The sequence below is a fragment of the Lontra canadensis genome, unplaced genomic scaffold (genome assembly GCF_010015895.1).
Source record: "Lontra canadensis isolate GAN:19392208 unplaced genomic scaffold, GSC_riverotter_1.0 scaffold138, whole genome shotgun sequence".
NCBI lineage: Eukaryota > Metazoa > Chordata > Mammalia > Carnivora > Mustelidae > Lontra > Lontra canadensis.
The window spans coordinates 1620008-1638580 of NW_022631132.1; positions in this window are offsets into that span (position 1 = coordinate 1620008).

Genomic DNA, 18573 nt, shown 5'->3' on the forward strand with positions numbered 1-18573 from the left:
CAGGCCTGTAAATAGGATTCTGGCCTTTTCTATGGCTCCGCTGCCTGTCGAGACACGTAGCCCCGCAGCACACCCCCACAGAGATGCATGGCCCGGACGGGAGGCGGCAAGATGAGTATTGACATGATTCGTGCACCTTTAGATAGAGGATTTTATCTGAAAGGGAGACTAGGCTCAGAGTCCTATGGACCCCATCAAGGAGAGCAGTCATGGGATGTTAACGAGGGTCTCCCTGGCCATTTAGGAAATCCAGTCACTTGGCTGGAACCGTGCCAGCCCTCAGCATACATTATAAACAAATCCCCAGCTTTGTTCCTTTACTGCCTTTAGACAACTGAGCGTGCTTTAGATACATTTCTGGAATAAGAGAAAAGCGAAGCACTCCCGTGTTTGCCTGAGATACATTTCCATGCACGGTTACGAAAGAGAAGTCTGAGCCGCCCCCCTTCTTGCCACACTTGCACCCTCAGCTGGAAATGAAAGCTCCAGGTGGTTGGAACCCTAACTGTCCCTGCTAATAGACCAGCCTCGCCCAGCACAGGGGCTCCTTCCCATTACCGTGCGGCCCCCCGAAAACAGGTCCCTACTTGCCTAGACGTGCGCTGCTCTGTAATCGCCCGACCCTGACCCCCATCCCTTCCCCTCCACACCAGCTCTTCAGGCCCCTGCCAGTCCTCATCACCTCCATACTTCCACCCGGGCTATTTAAAATTATTAGAGCACTCATATAATGATTGCTTTCAGCTCTATGAAAACATTTCTGCCAGGAAAAACAGGATCACCCATTGGTTTTGTTTCCAAACTGTTGGCATTCCCCCCCCCATAGAGTTGAATCCATTTGTTAATGCTATTTACTCTATTGATTGGAAATACCAGGGGGTCATGCTCCCTAACGCGTCCCTTCACACAGTAAAGGGCAACCCAAATTGGATTAGTTGATTTAGCAAGGGTGTGAGCTCTCCTCAGACATGCGTGCCTCTGAGACAACCCCTTCCATTTTAAGTTACTGTTCTTAAGAAAGTTAAGATCCTTTTGAATAATCTGAGATGTGTGAAATAAGGTTAGTCACAGGATTTCCTGCCACCAGAGCTCACAAACAAACTTTCCTCACTTCCTCTTTTTTAAAGTTCAATTTAGCCTCACTGATCTAGTTGCTAACTCCTGCTCTCCAGCTCTTTCTCGCTCTCTTTCTCTCCCTCCCTCTGTCCCTCTTTGCCTGCTTCACTGTCTCTGCCTCTGTCACACACACACACACACACACACACACACACTGAAACGACATTGTTTCATTCATAAACTTAGAAAACTCAAGTTTGCTCTAGTTTTGGCTTCTTCCTCTCTCTTCCTTACAGGCTTTGTTATCGGTCTGCCAATCCATGGAGCTGGCCGCCTCCCATGCTAGCCCTTCTCTTGCTAGCAGCCTCTTCCCACCTCCTTAGTTTAGGTTGTCATTCCTCACAGAGCGGAGCTCCAGGCTCAGCTTTTTCTAGCCTCCCACAAATCCCCCCCCCACTTCTGTTGTAACCTCATTCCACCTACACCTCCCCATACAACCGATGTTCCTATGCCATTGTCATGTAAGGCCCCAGGCACAGCTAAGCTGTGAGCTTCTTGAAGGAAGGGATTTGGTTTTAGGTTTTACTCACGTCTGCATCCACTACCTTTGCACCCCGCCCTCACTATTTGTTAAATAAATGGAGACAAAAGTAACAAATCAGACAAGGTGTTACTCCTCCCAGGTAGGGATATCTTAGTTCAATTAATGCACATGTTTCCACAAGGCCATGAAAGATAGAATCTCACGGTGGAAATTTCAGACCCTGAGGCAGTTACCCCGTCTGGACATATCTCAAGTTATTAAGACACGGTGCGTGATGAGGCTAGAGATTTCTTTATTCACAGTCATAGGTTCCCCATTCTCACCAGACTGTCCAGATTTTCCAGCAGCATTCCTCTCCTTCCACCTTATCCACTGAGGACCAACACAACAAGTAATTTAAGCTTATAACTAAGTCCTCTCTCTGTGTAAAGAAATTCCAAGTTCGCTTTACTTTCACCCTCCAGTCCAGAGTGGATCTATTATCTTTGGTTGTCATTCGGGTTTCTAGAGGAGTAAGGTTCTTTTTTGCTTGAACCCTAGATGGAACCCATTTGCTTCTGGGGGAACCCATTTCTATGTATGCAGCCTGCATCCATCCTCATTACCAACACAACTGGTACATTGTGACCATTCTGTTCAATGAATGACGCTTCTTTTTACCTCCCTTCCCCAGACTATGACATAGGCCTCGCTCTCTCCACCAACTTTCCTATGTACTTCGCTGTCTTGGGAGGTTCTGCTTGGCATTACCCACTACCGTGCATCTAGAATCCCTGGCTTTGGATCTTCCTTTTCTCCTTTCTTAACTCCTAAGTCAATCCCTGTCCCCCAGCCTACATTTTCCTATCATAGCTTGTCTGCTCTTTTTGTTTTCTGAAAATGCCTCAGTTAATTCTTTATTACATGCCAACTGAGGGTCAACTTCACTTTTTCTTCCCATCCCTGATCCAGGCAAAGGGACCTCTCTGCCACCTAATTAACAGCTTAAGGGCAAGGACCATGGCTTATGGTTCTGCACGTCCCACACCACGATAAGCACAGGGCTTTACATATAGCCAATCCTCAGTAAAGATGTGTTGATTCAGTTTTCTTGAATGACATTCACCACCTAGCATCCCCCACAGCACATCCATGTTTTAAAGACAATTCGGATTTACTTCAACTTTACTGGGAAAATCCTTAAGGTCCCACACTTATAAATGAAAACAACTACTTCAGCTCTCCGGAGTGGTGATTGGGTGGCAGTTCAAAATCACTTCTGAGGGAAGACACGTAGCTTCCCAGTCAGCCAGCGGAGAGTGGACGGGCACCTTTCTCCAGGTTGTGCTCTAGTATTCCAGAGAGTCTAAGCCCTAAGCAGGAAGACCACTGGTATCACATTCTGGTTAAGTGTAAGGGGACACTTGGCCATGCTGACCTGGGAAAGGCAGGCCAATGGGCAGCGCCAAATATCCACCTTGATTTATTCAAATTCTGATGGGTTAAACGAAAAGCGAGTGTGCTTTCTTCTCCTTGATGAAAATAATGGATATGAATTCCCTTCAAGAAGGTATTCCAACCACGTGACATCTCAGCCAGGTAGAATTCTGCCTCCTAACACTTGGAGGAATTTAGTTTCAGTTTCTAAGTACTTTCCTTGAGTCAGTCTCCTGGGGGATGATATTTCTCCCTAAATAACAGAAAACACCTTCACTTTTCAAAGGACTTGGGTTTATTAAATCTGATTTACAATGAGTACCGTGACAGTTGCCAGATGGCAAATATTCAATTGCTGTTGGCCCTTCGTAAGTAATCATCGTTTCTAAAGGAAAAAGGTGTCTCCCTAGTTTCCAATCTTCTCCTGAACTGCTATAGACTTTCAGTCAGTACCACACAATATCTCAATTATAAAATGTCGTCTGTTGCTCCTTAGCAAAATGAATCGCATAATTCTCTTTTCAGTTAAGGCTTGGACCTAGTACCTCCCTACGTGTCACAGAGTTGGGCATACAGCATATAATGAATCACTTCTTAGGAGTTTCACATAATAAACAGCTTTTACTCCCTACTATGTTCCAAATGTTGTCGTAGGCAAAAGGACTGGATATACCTTTCATCAGACAAGTCTTTGGCCTTTATTACAGAGTCCAGTGAATCAGATGGACACATAAATCACTAATTACAGCCAAACTTGTTAAATGCCATAACAAGAGTTTAAATGAAGATAAATGGGAGCACTACTTCAGGGTTAGACCACACCATCAAAAACATTTGTTCAAGGCTGCTCCTACACAGTAAGGTGGACAACAGGAGAAAGAAATTTTTCCAGTGGAAAGAAAAGCACAGAAACAAAATCGGTCCTGAGAGGTACAAGGAGGAGAAGAGAGCTAGTGACAACCAGAGCATACCGTCGTGTATAAGAAGGAGAAGAGGGAAGAGAGGAGGCAGGGCCATGCTAAGGAATAAGGATCTCATTCTGAAGGAGTTGAGGAGCTATCGAAGGGTTTATAATCACGTGAGTGTTGTGGTCAGATCTGCATTAAATAGCCCACTTTAGCAGCTGCAGGTGGGACAGATCAGACTACCCAAAGCAGACCAGTTAGGAGACGACTACAATCACCCAAGTGAGTAACAATGATGCCTTAGGCTAGGACCATGGAAGTGGGGACAGGAAGCTCAACAGGGGATAGATTTGAGAATTATCATGGGGTTAAAATTAACGGCATCCTATGACTAGTAGAAGAAGGAGACTGAAGGAGGTCAAATGGGGAACCTTGGCAGATAGTGATAGCCTTCATCGAGATTAGCCGTGAAGTCAAGAGCCCAGAATTTGGAGTCAATGCTGGAATGTTCGTCACTTAGCCGTGAAGTCCAGGGCAAGGCTTCTCTCCCTGCAAACTCAGTTTCCTCACAGGAGAAGCAAAAAATAGCTATGATTTACATCACAGATCTGTCGTAGTAGTTAAATGAAATCATGCAGGAAAATGTGCTTTGCATGCTGGAAGGGGCTACATACAAATGTTAATTGTTATCCCGCTGACTTGAAAACTCACTTCTTGAATCTAACAGAACCAACTCTGACCTTTTTCCTTAGAACAAGTTACTGACACTATCTCTCGTAATTAAAGAAAACGTTGCTTGTGCAGGATAGGTAGGCAGAAGGGCTTATTCAAGTCATAATGACGGGTCAAGATGACAAGTCAATCACCCACACTCCCTAGCACTCTCCCCTATGCTGCCAAGCAGGAAATGGCTGTCAGGGGTTATTGTGCAGGTGACAGTTAACAGCCATACTTTTAACATTCCATCAAACCTAGTGCTTTGGCCTGCTTTTAGTCACATAGGTAAGAACTCATTGTATACGTCCTAAAAAAGCAACAGTTGTAACTTGGTGATTTGAGATTTGTTTATACCAGCTAATCAGTGGATTCTGAACAAGAAGAATGTTCTCAGGCCCCAGGAGGACACGAACACAAATGTTATTTTCTCTGAACTATCAATTAAAAGTCTACATGCATAATAATAAACATGACCTTTGAGTAGGTCACCAGTGATGTCTTGCCCCTAAACTCCTATCTTGAAAAGAGGTTGCACTTTCATTGCCTTCCTCTAAATGGTTTTTGTGAAGGAAACCACATCTTATTTGTACAGGCTGACCAGAGATCACACACACAGTTTCTGTGTGAATAGGTAATGTGTGCTTCTACCTCTAGCTCTGTTTCACCTGTTGACCTTCTACACCACTCTGAGTTCTCCTGGTACTAATTCAGTTGTCAACTTTGCACATTTGATTAGACCTCATCTTTCCAAAGTGTGGCTTTTGGGTCTCTGCTGGAACACAGGGACCCTTGCTGACCTTCTGTTTTTGTTGGGCTTATTTCTTATGTTATTTCAGGTTTATTTCTTTCTAGCATCAAAGAAATTTGCTAGAGTTTTTATGTTGGGGTGGCATAAATCTGAATCCATGGAAGCACTAGTCCACTAAGAATATAGTATATATAGTTGAGGATAAAATACAACCTTAAATTTTTATTTATATAGTAATAGCTAACATTTCTTGACATCTGCATTTTCACAATAGAATCTTGCCTGAACCCAGAGTCAGTAAGAGGGGACCTGAAAATTTCAAGTCAGGGTCTTCTCAGTGCTACCACATCAGTCATGCCATCTAGACATAGGCTGTCTGGTGCTCACCACATCTCTGAATGAGAAAGCTAGTAGAAACTGCACACTGTTTTGTGATTCGTTCAAGAGAAAAATGGGGAAAATCGTATGTAGGATTACTACAGGATTTATCTGGAGTTATGTTAAAAATTATTACCCAAGTCATCATTAGAGGTGGCATTAGCATTATCGGACAGGGATTGTATAATTAGGAAACTACTATTGGAATGAGATATTTGCTAAGCGTTCTTTGGGGTCCTTGAAGTACCATTTTGGAGAATCATTTTGTCTCTTTGTCTAGATGATTATTACTAAAACTTCTTTCTGTAACTGAATATACAAAACTCTATATAACACTAGGGAGTTAGCATTATATTCGAGTTTTCAAGGACCAGGGATGGAGTCGTGGCATAGATTTATCCATATTCTGTTACCCATGTTCCACTGGGACCTGCAATTGTGAAATAGCTGGCTGAGGTTAGGGTTACAAACTACATCCATGAAACCGAATGAGGCTAACTTAAACAAATGGGAATTGAACCACCAACTTTGACCTCAGTAATTACATGCTCTAAACTACTGAGATTTGCCAGCATCCGAATAAGATTTAACAAGTTCATTCTCTGGAACTGAAAGTTTGACTTTTTTTCTGGAGGACCTAAACTAAACACTTAGCCAAATAGATGCAATACATAATTTGTAAGTATCTGCCGCACACTATGTACCATTCACTATACACAGAAGTTAGACTCTCTCCGCAAATAGAGAGATAAAATGATAGCTGGGTCACAGGATTAATATCTTATAGTTATATAATAGCTGTGAAAACACTCTAAAACACAATATAGATATAGTAGATCAATACTATTGTCATAATTATCAGAGTCTGTTTTCTAGAAAACCAGAATCATATACATAATAACAATCTGATACATACATGGGAATGAAAAGTATTAAGAGGAGGAGTAACATGATCACATCTGTGTTTTAGAAAGATTACTTTGGCAGAGGTGTGAAGAATGGACAGGCAGGGGTAAGAAGCATGGAAAAGTAGGACGGGGAGAAAGAGACACTGGCCGCAGGGAGACCAATTATTAGGACACTATTGCAAACGGCTCAGGCAAGAGATGATGAAGTCAAGAGACATTATGGAGGGTAGACTTAATGAGTCTTGGCAATCAACTGATGGGTGGGCTGTTGCAGACAGGTGGATATGAAGGAGAGGGAAAAATAAGTAATAATCCTTCACATCTGAGAAGCAAGAACTACTAAAGAGTAGAGGCTATAAACCATCACTTTTCTTCCTCATTTACTTTAGGCAATACAGAAATTCAGTTGGCTCCTTGGTAGATACTGGTTGGGCAATCAAATTCCTTCCTTTCCATTTGTTTTCTGTTCCTTCTGAGACCATTATCAAGGAGCCACAAATCTCTCAAGTCTGAGTTCTGCTTCCAGGACTCAGCCCATTGGGCAGGGGTACCTTCCATGGGGGCCTGTGTAGAAGTCCCAGGAAGTGGGCTGGTCCCAGTTCAGGGCACTCATCCATGGACGTCCCCTGCAATCTAGCCGAGTGGAGAATCTGATTATTGGCCAAAGAGGACTCTGCAAAAGGCTCAAGTCGAAGAAGTAACAGCAAGTGCCAGGTCCTAGGGCGAGGCAAGGCGGTAAGAGGAAAAATGAGTCATGAGGTCAGAAAGGAGAACAGACTGAGGAAGGGTTAGGAATGAGTGTGAGATAAGCTGGGGTGAATGGTTCAGGACAGAAGCCATGAATTCTGAAAGAATGAGGGAGGCCTGTTTTCATGTAATGTGGGCAGGTTGGTACAGGCAAATACCTGATAGCTTAAAGGCACTAAACAGGCCTGGACACAGTATATGGAATCCCTAATCTCAAGTATCTCTGCCTCAAGAGCTAAAGAAACTTGCATTCTTATAATTAGAGCAATGTTTCCTATTTGCGTTTCAGTTTCCGAAAATTTGCACTAGAAATAGACATTCTCAGTAAGTGAAGCCACGAGCTCTTTTGCCCCCTTGGAATTCACGGGACAGATGATTTCTAATCCCTAAATCTAAAGACAAGGCTATCCATCTTTCTTATTCTATTGGGTTACTATTTTCAAAGACAAATCCTCTAATCTATAAACACAGACTGCTTCATTAACTGTGTTTAACAGGTAGCGGAGGCTTAGTTACTGACAACTGCCAGGCAGTGACTTGGAATCCAGCCCTTGATTTTTTCGAATTTGCTGTAACACGATACAGAGCACAGAGCACATATTTTGCTTGAAGAGAGATGTCTAATTTTGTTAAACTTTTAGCTCAGGCTTCCATCATCTGTGCACGCTGCTTTAGGCTCTACAAGAATTTCATACTGGCCTTGTGGTTGACAAAGAGTAAAACGAGGAAGTAGGAAAAGCGCAAGAAGAAACTATAGTGAATCCTTTCCCTACCGCCCCCCAGCAGCCCAAAGATAGTAATAGTTATAAAAGGGATAAAAAGCTTAAGAAAAAGCTTATGAGGGAAAAATCAAGCTGGGAAAGGCTCTGTAATCACAGCTGTCTCTGACTCTATCCCATCTGAGTTTTGACCTTTGTTCTACTCTAAGGCTGTCCCCAGCCTTGCGCCAGGGCCACCACTGACACCTGGTGATCCCTGCTTTCCAGCGGTCCTCTACACTAGCCCTCCTGGACCGGTGATGGGCAATTCCCTTTCTTCTGCCAGGACAGGGGAGGCATTTTTCAAGTGGATTTTTAGTGAGGAGAGAAGAGGAGATGAAAGCAAGGAAAAACTCTGATGCCTAGAACTGGACAGGATTCTTTAAGACAGTGATTCTCCAAGTGGGCTCCTGAGGTCTATCAGCAACACCGAGGGACTCAACAGAAACGCAAATTCTCAGGCCCCATCCCAGATCTTCTAAATCAGCAACTCTGAGAGTGAGGCCCAGCCATCTGTCATTGAAGAAAGCCTTCAGGTGATTCTAACCCAGGCTCAAGTGTGAGAACCACTATTCTAAGGAAACCACAACTTCATTCTAAGTAACCTTGACCAGTGCCCCCTGCAGAGCACAAAGCCTCCTCTTGCTCTCCTTGCATCAGCCATGTTTGGTTTTGTTTGCCAATGGCCTGGTCTCTAGTAGCTAACTCCACATTTGGGCCAGTGGTCTCCATGTTCTGGGCCAGCATGTGTGCCAAGTATTACTACTACTAACCATCATTCCAGGGGCTTCCACATCTTCTGCCTGTTGCTCATGTGCTCTACCCTGTCCTGAGCGCATTACACTCAGTGTTGCATTTAACCCTCACAACGTTCTTATTTGCGTCTTCCAAATGAGGAAACATAGAGCCAGAGAAGGGAGCTGTCAAAGAGATGCCAGGTCACAAGGGACAGGGACAGGATTCCTACCCAGGTGTGTGTGACTCCAAATCCCATCCAAATAACCTTGGTATCAAACTGCCTCCACACAGCCACATGCCTCCTGCGCCAGGCACCGCTGTCTAGGCAGCTTCTGTAATCATGTGTCATCTCACTCTCTTGGCCAGCTGAGTCTTCTCCTCATGCCTGGGCCCTTTCACATACCACCCCAGGACAAGTCACTTAACCTCACCGAGCTTCAGTTCCCTTGTCTGTCAAATGGAGAACTAGTCCTTACCTCAGAGGGTGGCCGTGAAGATCCCATAGGTAAATGTATGTGAAATTGTTGTCAACTGTAACAGAAACAAAAGGCCTAATTATCTCCTCTCTACAGATGAGGCAACCTATGGTCAGAGTGGCTTACCTAGGAGACAAAGGCTATTGACTTTCCACCTGTTATTTGAGTGGGTGAGGAGGTCTCTGCTCCCCGAATCCCTCTCTCTACTTGCACTTAGAAGTAGAGAGCTGTGTTTAGTAAGTAGTCTCTATTAAGATGAGGAGGTTCTCCAGCAGGGCAACGAAATGGGCAAAACATAGATACATTTGGATCCAGAGAGATGAGAAAAGCCCAGAATCAGGGCACAGCCTGGGGGAGTACTGGCTCAGCCACTAGCTGCCAAAATGGGCTTTGGACAGCCAGGGACACAGAGTCAGGGTCAGGGGAGTGGACAGAGAGCAGAGACTCTGCCGTGAGAAGTAGATGAGCTCAAAGGATTACACACCTTCATCATTTTGCTAATGGCCCAATTATCCATGTTAGCATTGAAATTTTGTCCTCTCTCACTTTTTAAAAGATTTCCATTGACTTCAGAACAATCCTATCATTTCATTTGTCCTTTTTCCCTTTTTCTATTTCTCAGCTTTCCAGTTTTCTTTTTTCTTTTCATACTTCCTTTCCACAGGTAAGGCGAGTTCCCTGTGAACTAGATGTTCACACTTGGGCTTCCTTCTCTTCCCCATCTCTTTTTCATGGTGTGCCTGTAGCACATACAGTATTTCAGTAAGGCCGAGGTCACGAGGCCAGAGGAGGACAGGGGTACATTTTATGGAAACTAACCATGTTACACCATGAAGACAGAAGCAGCCCCGAGCAACCGTGGATGGCTCCATCCTTGGGTTTTTTGAGCACTGATGTGACAGAGAAGATACTGTGTAGTTTTCACGGGAGGGGTTGTTATTGTTGTCATTGTTGTTGTTAAGCAATCTCTACACCCAACACTGGGCTTGAACTCCCAACCCTGAGATCAAGAGTTGCCCACTCCTCTGACGGAGCCAACCAAGCGCCCTTATGGGAGGGTTTTTATACAGGGATACTCTTATAAGCTATTTTTCTGTTTTCTTTCCTTACGTGAAATCTATTTTCTCTGAAATGGAATTTCTTAAAGAAATACGGGCATGAAATGCCCCAGATGAATGCTGGCCAGAGAATGGTGTTAAAGGAAAACTCTCCACCTACTCTCTTTGCAGCAAATTATTCTTCTGCAAGTAATTGTTTTTTAGATTTCATTTCTACATGGGAAAGCTTTGCTTTCAGTAAGATTCCGTGCACATTAGGCTATCAATGAAAACAACGGTCTCAAGCATAGGATAAAGTACAACCATCTGGAAATACCCTCAAGGAATTTACATGCTATTCCTCCATAATTAAACAAGAAAAGCCACACTTGACCAAATTTTTGGTCTATCCAGCCCCAAATTTGTATAGGAGGACTCAGAGACATGTTGGCAGTATGAGTGGAAAGGGTGTGGTTGGCCTCCTTAATGACAACCTCAAAGGTTAAAGACATTTCACAAGATTCTCTTAGTAAGCTATCATGGTTTTATCTTCTACAAATATAGCCTAAATCCTTCCTGAATGTGTTTCACCTCAACTTGTTGCTTGAGGTGTTGAGTTCCCTAGGTTTTACTGCCCACCCCATGGAGACTCACTTTTGTTTGTCTCGAACTTGGTTCTTTTGAGTTCTAGCCAGTAAACAGCTTTGATCATTATTTACTCTGTACATACTCTTCATGATGCTTTTATAGTGTGGATAACAGGGGGACTCATCTCATAGGGGTAATAGGTACTCAATGATCTAGGACATGTCAAGTCACAGAGGAAGCACTAAATAAGCAGTTATTATTCGTACTGCCAATATTAGTATAGACTTCGGCCATTGCCTCAAATCTTTAATTTTTGGGGGTAAAAACTCCTAATACTTTGAGTCTTCTCATTCCATTGTCCTGCCTGTCCATCTCTATACCATCTCGGGTTCTGTTTTGCCTTTCTTGAATTAAACATTGTGTTCCTGCCCCAGGTTCTTAATTTTTTTTTTTTCCCAAAAACAGGATAATATATCATTCTGTTTCTAATCTGTTTTCTACGGACGCACAGAATTTTGTTGATCTTTCTGGCCAAAATGGTGCAGTGAGCTGAAATTGTTCCAGAAATATCTGCGACTCCTGGATTTCTTTCCTGAGCCCAAAATGACAACAATCTTATCATTTGTATGATACAGTTAGGGTTTCTTTTTTTTCCCATAGACGCTTTACCTTGCTGAGATAATTGTTCATTTTTTCCCAGTCCCCCAATCCTTTTTTAAAAAAAGATTTTATGTATTTATTTGACAGAAATCACAAGTAGGCAGAGAGGCAGCAGGCAGGTGGCGGCGGGGGGGGGGGGAACGGGAGCAGGCCCCTCGCTGAGCAGAGAGCCTGATGCAGGGCTTGATCCCAGGACCCCGAGACCACAACCTGAGCCAAAGGCAGAGGCTTAACCCACTGAGCCACCCAGGCATCCCCCTACTCTCCCAATTCTGAGAGACTTTCTTGCCATTTATGCTATGTCAGCTTGGCATTTCACTACTGAGAAGAGCTTAGTGCCAGCTACAAACACAGAAATACCACTGTGTACACCTTATTTTATACCACCTGTAACACTTAAATCAATCTGGGACCATAGGAGTCTTAATGCTGACATTTCTCCATCCACAGAAGCACCCATTTTTCTTACCCTTCATTTCTTTTCTTTTTCTTTTTGAAGGTTTTATTTATTTGTCAGAGAAAGGGAGGGAACACGAGCATGAGCACAAGCAGGGGGAGCAGCAGGCAGAGGGAGAAGAATGTTCCCTGCTAAGCGGGGACCCTGACTCGGGACTCAATCCCAGAACCCTGGGATCATGACCTGAGCTGAAGGCAGAGGCTTAACCCACTGAGCCACCCAGGCGCCCCTCTTACCCTCCATTTCATTCTGTAAGTTTGCTTGCCTTCCATGACAAAATGTTTCCCCGGATCCCACAGGGACTCATTTAAGGACAAAAAAGTCAACAGTAAGGAAGCTTGTCAAGGGTTGTTTTTTGTTTTTTTTTTTAAGTCTGTGTAAATTCTATCCCCTGGTTCCTCCTCATCCATATGTTATTTACTCTCTTGAGGAGTGCTAATAGATTAGTCAGACATGATTTTCCCCTCACAGAAACCTTGCTGCCTTCTTTCTGAAAGGTCATGTTTGACTTTGACTTTAGATTTATTATTTGGCTGTAAAATAATTGTTCAGAGAGTTCCAGATTTTACTTTTTAAGAATTTTTTTTAATATAATCATGAAATGTCAGTACTGGAAAGAAGCTTACAGATGGCCCAATTCTCTCCCTTTTACAATGAGGAAACTGAGGCCTAAAAACCTTCTGCCATATGCATTTTCCATTTCTCGGTCTCTTAACAATTTGAGTAAAAATTCTTACTTTGGCTCACACTAATATGTTTGGGGCTCGATCACAGCCGGGGCTCGATCTCACAACTGGAGCCAAAACCGAGAGTCCGTGGCTTAACTGACTGCACCATCCAGGCACACCTCCACAGTCCACGTTCTTAATAAGCACACTCTCTCTCTACCACCTTGCAGAACTGATTGTTTTCAGCAGCAATGTTAGTGACTTCCTGATGGTGACTTTGTATTTGACCCTAGCTGCACTTATTTTTGTATTTTCCCCTCATAATATGTCACCCCCTTGCTCCAATGCATATACACGTGCACGCATGTATACACAGGAAAATGCATTGATGACATAATTTCCCTGCCCTTGCCATCTCTTTTTATGCCCCTCTGTGTCTGTCAGAGATGTCCATGGTGAATTTCCCCATGAGACTAAAGTAAATAAACCCTAACCTGAAACTCAAAGAATATTCTCATCATTAAAGGAAAAAAAAACACCCTAAAAATCCTTGCAATTAATCTCTAAGGGCAGAAATCACACTGCAGGGGCGCCTGGGTGGCTCAGTCGGTTGGGCGACAGACTCTTGATTTTGGCTCAGGTTAGGATCTCTTGGTTCTGGAATGGAGACCCTCACTGGGCACTGGAGTCTGCTTGAGATTCTCTCCAACTCCCTCTGCCCCTCCCCCAGCTTGTGTTCTTGGTCTCTCTCTGTCTCTCTGGGTCTCTTTAAATAAACAAATAAAATCTTTAAAAAATCACACTGTAATTTTTTGTTAGAACCTAAACATTTTAGGGGTTCAAAAAAATCATGGAATAAAAGAAAACCTTTTAGGCACTGGATTCCAGCTGACTCAACCACAGATTGCTATGTAACTTCTGAGCGAGTGAAGACACTTTTGTACATAAGCATTAGATTTTCAAAGATTCATGGGGGTTGCTGAGCACCGTGGAGGCTCTGGGGAAGAGGAAAATGGACAGGGGAACAGAAGTACCACTATTCATGGACTGTCAGTTCTGTAAAGCAGTTTATGTTCATCATCTCATTTAATCCTGTCAGCATTCAAAAGGATTAATAACTCCCATTTTGCAGACGAAGAAAAGGAGGCTCAGACATCAAGTTCACAAAGTTAATAACGTTTGTGCTCCAAAGCCCATGTTTATTTTTCCCCCATTAAATTGTACTACCTTTCAAAAAGTAGATGCCACTGTTGTAGAGTAAAAATTTCAAAGTAGGAAGAAAATGGTGGGACACCTAGGTGGCTCAGTCGGTTAAGCATCCGCCTTCGGCTCAGGTCATGATCCCTCCCAGCTTGGTAGATCCCGCATCTGGCTCCTTGGTCAGCAGGGAGCCTGCTTCTCTCTCTGCCTCTGCCAGCGGCTCCTCCTGCTTGCCCACACGCGCATGTGCGCTCTCTCTCTCTCTCTATCTCTCTCTCATAAATAAATAAAATTTAAAAAAAGAAAAGAAGGAAATGGTGTGAGTAAATTATCCTATATTTTTCTTTTAGAAAGCCCTTACTCTTTATAAACAACATAAAGCTGCTTTGTGAAGGAAGAAAAATGGGTTTTGAACAACAGTACCTATCAGTTAATTCCATTCGTTGTAGTGAAGCACACTTTTTTTTTAACCTCTCCTACTGGAGAGCATGGAAGGAAAAATTTATTCAAAATGTTATAGATCTTACCACGTTTAGAACAAAAAAATCCCATTAAAAATGCTGTGCCCAAATGATATCAACAATCTGAGTAAATTAAAAGAAATTCAAACTTGTAGACCTGTGATCTTGCCCATGATATATTCATTAGTCATGATTTTTTTTCAATATTCCACATAGAGAAAATGAAGCTCTCTACCCCCCATTTCTTATAATCAGTAGAAGCATAGTGGTTAAAAGCATAAATTCTGATGTCACAGTCCCTTGGTTCAAATTCCAGCTCTACCAGTTAAGAACTATATGACCTTGGCCTGAAGAATTGTCAGACTGAGCAAGTAAAAATACGGGATGGCCAGTTAAATTTGAATTTTAGATAAATGATGTTTTTCAGTATAAGTATGTCTCATGCAGGAGTATTCATTACTTATCTAAAATTCAAGTTTAGCAGGGCCTGGGTGGCTCAGTTGGTCGGGCATCTGCCTTCGGCTCAGGTCATGATCCCAGGGTCGAGGGATCAAGCCCTGCACTGGGCTCCCTGCTCAGCAGGGAGCCTGCTTCTCCCTCTCCCTCTGCTGCTCCCCCTGCTTGTGCTCCCTCTTCAATAAATAAATAAAATCTTTTAAATAAAATAAAATAAAATTCAAGTTTGACTGGGCAACCTGTATTTTATCTGGTACTCCTACCTTGGATGAGTTACTTCATCTCTCTGTGCCTCAGTTTTGTCACTATAAAATGGGAATGGTGCTACAATCGTAGTACCAAGCCCATGGCGTTGTGAGAATGACATGGAAATATATGTAAATTGGAACCATGCGTGACACAGAGCAAGCATTACATGAATGATAGCTCTTATAATTACCTAATTTTCTAGTTACCTTAATACAAGTTGGGCTTGGGCTCCTGCTTTAAAAAGGACAATGAAAGAATAACTTTATATCTCATTTAGTAGGTGCAGAACCAGAGTGGAAGAGCAATACTGAAGTGTATTGTTATGCACACTCACATCGAATACCTTACATTTTTACTAGGAAACCTATTCAATAACTCAGCATTTTACAACCAAGACACTGTTTCTTCTGTTATTGTTCATATAAATGACCTTTCCAAACAGCAATAACCTTTTTATGCTTTGAGAGTCTGGAAGAAAAATAAGAAAGTATCTTTTTTTTAGTATATATTTCATGAATTAAATCCATGCTTCACAACATACTAAGCACCCAGTTCTCTGTATTTGCATAGCAGGAATCTGTATATTGTCAGATATGAAAGTAACATTAAAATTTAAGAGCTAGTATGTTTCAGTTTCTTATAACACCTGAGAAAAACCCAAACACATAATAAAATGCATTGTACAAAACATTTAGAATACAATCTATTTGTATCTGCTTTCATGATTTCAGATTGTAAATGTCTACCCCTATTTTCCCAATTTATATGAAAAGCATGATTTATCTATGTTAATTTCAAGTTGTCATTTAGCCACTTGAATGCTTACCTTCACATATGGTAAACTACAGGGATGTGTGAAGTTTCACAAAAGGTCAATAGCACAGAAAGAATGGAAGAACCAGAAAAGTATGAATGATTCTGAAAAATTGGAGAAATATTAACTAAAGTTGCTGTGCACTTTCACAGCAGGCAAATAACATGGCTTTGCCAGTAATCTGCGCTTTAGATTGCAATAAATTCTTCCTGTTTTTCTTTCCACTGTAGAAGACACTAACTTGGCTTCATGAAACGAGGCATGCATGTCATCTCCCACCTCATTTTCTTTTGAGTGTAGGAGGAGAAATCTAATACAAACTGCTCTGGTGCACAATAATCTGTTTTACAGTTGCACGCAAGAAAACTGTCCCAGAAAACCTGGCAACGTAGCATTCAGATCTCTTCACATCACTCCTGTTCTTTACTCCACTCTTTTCTTAGCTGTCATTATCATGCATTCAAAGGGCTATCTATGTATGCAGGGACACAGCAGAAATATTTAGTAGCATAATCTTATAGAGATGAGATTAAAATCACTGCTTTGAAGAAAATGGTATGCTTTCTGCAGATAGATCTGATGTCAGTTGGCACAGGCAGCATCTCACTGGACCAAAACATGGGACAATTATTCAAGAAGTGACTCTCTAAATAGGAAGTGAATGATTCCAACTTGGCTTCTATTTTTTATGTCCCTTATTGACAACTTGCCATCAGGTTACAAAGGATTCTTCTCTGCAATTCTCAATCTATATTTGCAATCTGACCTCTTGTTATTTTTAACCAGCTTCTGGACATCCACGCTTGGATATCACACAGGCACTTCAAACTCAGCGCACCCAAACGGAACTCCTTATCTTTCCCCCAAACCTGGTCCTCCTCCCGTATTCCCTGGCTCAGCTCCAGGAATCAACATTTACCCACTTCCCTAAGCTAGATGTCTCTGGCATTTTATTTATTTATTTTTTAAACCTCTCCCTCTGGTCCTGGCCACTTGCAATCAATTGAATGCTGTTGATTCCACCCCCAAATTGTTTCTGGAATCTATCCCCTGCTCTTCATCCTCATAGCCATAAATTTAACTCAGTCCTTCCTCTGGACTAATACAATGGCCTCCTAATGGCCTCTTAATAGGTCCCTCTGCTTCCAGTCTCTCCCATATCGAATCTATCCTTTATGCACTAACCAGAGGGGCATTTTGTTTTTGCTTTTTGAACATTCAAATCTGGAGCAAATTCCTCTCTTCCTTAAAACCACTCAGTACCCCTAGGAGCTTACAGGATCAAGTCCAAAGTCTTTAGCATGGCACACAAGGCTGACTGTCTGCCCCCCACTTCCCCTTCCAACCTCATTACTAGGATGCTTCATGTACTCTGTATTCTTGCCTGTTAAACCAAACTACCAGCTAGTCCTCAAAGAAAGCTTGTCATTTCTCTAAGCTAGTGATTCATAATCAAGAGGACACATCATAATCACCCAGGGAATTTTTTTAAAGATTTGTTTATTTATTTGGGGGAGAGGGGCAGAGGGAGAGAACCTTTCAAGCAGAATCGTCGTGGGGCTCCATCCCACAACCCATGAGATCATGACCTGAGCTGAAACCAAGAGTTATACACTCAACTTAACTGAACCACTCAGGAGCCCCACCACCCCCCCGTTCTTTTTTTGTGTTTTGTTTTGTTTTGTTTTGTTTTGTTAATAAAATACACAAGCCCTTTCTCCACCTCAGATCTACAAAACCAGAATCTCTACAAATGGAGCAGAGTATGTAGATTTTAACTAGATCATCAGGTGATGATGCCCAGCTTAGGCATTTTTTGGTGCTATTCTTTCTATCTGGAATGTTCTCTCTACTCCCTCTCCCCAAGGCTTGTCCTGGCCATTTTTCAAGGCTTAGTTCAAATGTCACCTTTTTTGTGAAGCCTTCCAGGATCTACACAGGTCCAATGTACTTCTCTCTGGTACCTACTGCCGTAACATTCAAATGTAGTGTTATTATAATCATGTACCACTTTGAGTGCTCCTTGTTTTTTATGGTGTTCTCCTGCAAGAAAGCAAATTCCTTGCATTTCTTTGTATTCTCAGCACTTAGCACAGTTCCTAGAACTGTGCTCAAGAGATATGTGAGAAAGAGAAGAACAGAGGAGAAAGAAAAGGAAAAAGGGAAGGGTTGTGTGGCTTCGGCTGGCTCTGGAGCCCAAGTGCAAACATAAAAAGACATCCTGTCTTCTATTTCTCAGCAAAAACCCCATTACAGTCTACAGTTGGACCCTGTGGTGGGCCTCATGGGATAACATACTGACTTTTTACTAATCTTCAACTTTCAATTTGGCACAGGAAAGAAACAATGAGTAGGGTGGAAGCTTTGCTTGTCTACAATGTTGAGTTTCTGCCCCCAGAAACTTCTGGTAGTCCCTGATAATAGTCCTGCAAGGGCTGCCTGTTATTCCCCGGCTCTGTTCATGTCCTCTTGAGAACAGCAGTAACAAAACTATGGGAGCTTTTACCACAGGGTGACAGAACCTCACCAAGCAAGTTTAAGGGTGGTAATTTTACACAACTGCCTTTCTTAGAGGTCCTGGCGACAACTTCC